Source organism: Gavialis gangeticus, unplaced genomic scaffold (genome assembly GCF_001723915.1).
Source record: "Gavialis gangeticus isolate Ggan-Ray unplaced genomic scaffold, GavGan_comp1, whole genome shotgun sequence".
Lineage (NCBI taxonomy): Eukaryota > Metazoa > Chordata > Crocodylia > Gavialidae > Gavialis > Gavialis gangeticus.
The window spans coordinates 37,449,228-37,451,920 of record NW_017729004.1 but is presented as its reverse complement, the minus strand read 5'-3'; positions in this window follow the sequence as shown (position 1 = coordinate 37,451,920).

Genomic DNA, 2,693 nt, shown 5'->3' with positions numbered 1-2,693 from the left:
GAAAACCACATACTATTTTGAACTGGTTTACGGTATTATATGTGAGCAGCAAACATTCCGTGACATGGGTCTGCTTGATCTTCTAGGTATCCCACACTGCATCACTCCTCCCCCACCCCAAACCCTCCTGGCTCAACTGCACCCCACTCTTTTCTTCCCTTTCGTTAGCACTATTTATCAATCAGCTCCTTTGCACTGCTTGTTCACTAAAAGCTATCTTTCTAACAACCAGCTGGGTCCTCACTCCCTACTTGACTGCAGCCCCTCATTATGCCCCTCCCCCCAGCCCCTGGGCATCAAAAAGCATGGATCTGGGCACTCCCTTACTCCCAGGCACCCCAAGTCAGGCCAACATTGCAGGCTTTAGTTAGTTCCAAGCTACTGAGTTTTATCAAACTCATATTTAGGAGAGAAGGGAAAGCAAAAAAGTGAAAACATCCCCAGTCACAAGTCTTCTCCCTGGTGGAACCCCAAAGCATGGGTGCAAGCACTCCCTCCCCTAATTGCCTGCTGGAAGGCATTCATACTCCCACCCCCTGGTATCATAGCCAGAGCACTTCATACAATTGTGAACTGCTTCCCAATCAGAGACATTTAGGAATGGTTCAGTTGTTATGTCTGTCCATACCCTGTGCTGCAACAACTGGGAACCAGTTCCCAGTTGACATCTTAGAACAGTTCAATTGTTAGGTGTGTCTGCATCCTGAGTTACCTCTCCTAGCTTACAAATATACATTTGCTGCTCAGTACAGGCAACTGGTTTAGCAGCAGGTGGTTGGTGAGAGCACCTCACAGTGACATCAGCGCTATCTTGGGCAGGCTAGACAGCATTGATCTGTGCAGCTATATTTGGTCTGAAGTTCTTTCAGAAATCGGTGGCCCTATTCCTTCATAGATTCTAGAGGCCAGCCCAAAATAAAGCAGTGAGGAGAGCTGTAACTGCTGATTGTGACAGCCCTATAGTTGTAGTGATCAGCTTGCATTTTCAAGACTGTTATTGTAACCAGACAGACCAGACCAGTGATTCTCAACCTTTTTAGACCTGAGGCACCCCTGAGAAAATGCCAGCTCTTAGCTTTTACTCATTTTTTGACCACAGAAAAATAATAGAGTGAGTCTTCTGTTGAAAAGAAATCAAAAAGACCACAACAAGTCTGAAGATTTTTAAAACTATGAATTCCTGTTTGAAATCTCTGGGTGTATCTTGTGAATCATGTTTGTACATCAAACAGTGCTAACATTGTCACCCCATGGCACTATTGAAAGACTCTCAGTGCATCCTAGGGTGCTGTGGCACCACAGCTCCTTGTTCTGCTGTCTGCAACCACAGAGAACAGTTTAGCTCCTTTGTCAGGGTTCAAATTACACTATGACCTTTGGCGGGGGGTCTGTGGTAGTGGCAGCTGGAAACTCTTGTCTCTTATGGGGGGGCTCAGGCCCCCCAGTCCCCCCTTATTTCAAACCCTGCTCTTTGTAACCACCCTTCAGGTACTTAATAGCAACCTTCAACTACCTGAAGGGTAGCTCTGGAGAGGATGGAGCTGCGCTGTTCTCAGTGGTAGCAGATGACAGAACAAGGAGCAGTGATCTCCAGTTGCAGCAATGGAAGTTTAGGTTAAATATTAAGAGAAACTTTCTCATGAGGAGGGTAGTAAAGCTCTGTAACAGACTACTCAGACAGCTTATGGAACCTCCATCTTTGGAAATTTTTAAGACCTGAGTAGACAAAGCCTTGGCTAGGATGATCTAGTTGAGGATGGTCCTGCTTTAGGCAGGGGTTGGACTAGATGACCTCATGAGGTTCCTTCCAACCCAAATTTTCTATGATTCTATGAATCACTGGGCTAGACACTTAGATGAAAATGGAGGTTAGACCTGAGGAGAAGCAGGCACTCAGTTTAAACAACTTCAGTTTAAATAACTTAAAGTATAAAGCCAGCTGAGGCTCTGCTCTGAGATTTCTAGGTTCTGGAAATCATAAGGCCCCCCAGTTCCAAACCGTCTCTGATCCACTTCTGGATTGATGGCATGCTACTAGTCTGGTGATGTAACCAGAGACCTTTGTGTATGTAACCAGAGGCCAGGAATGGTAGCCCGTCTCTTGTGTACTATATGTTCTTTCCCATATCTAATGTGCTGTGAAGCAATTATTCAATGTGAAGTAAAATTCACATTTTTGTGAGCTACAGTCAAGAGAGTGTCAGGTGCCCTTGTGGAAACAATAGGAAAACTGTTAATTGAGGAATGCCCCAGCTTCCAACTAGTTTCTGAAGGTTTGCTTTTTGTATGCCCAAGGCCAGGATCAAAGGGGATTGTCAAAATGACACCTGGGTCTAGAAAAAGAAAAGTGGTTGAATGAGTTATTGTGGGCAACTCAGGGAGCATCTCTGAGTCCTGACAGGAATTCAAAGAGATAAAGAGAGAGAGGGGCACAGAAACTGCAGAAAGCAGGCCGTGTCTTCCAATCCAGAGATAACAAGGTAACAAGGCTGGAGGGAACTCAGAAGCTTTCAGGAAAAATGATAGTAGGGGTAAGGCTCAGCCTGTACGCTGTGTACTCTGGAATGAATTTGTTTGGAAGAAACTGTTTTTGAATTACTTTAATCACAGGTCCCCCCAAAAACAGGGTTTCCACATGCCAAGCAGAGTTGAGCCTGACAACTGGTATGTGTCTGTATACCAGCTCTCTCTCA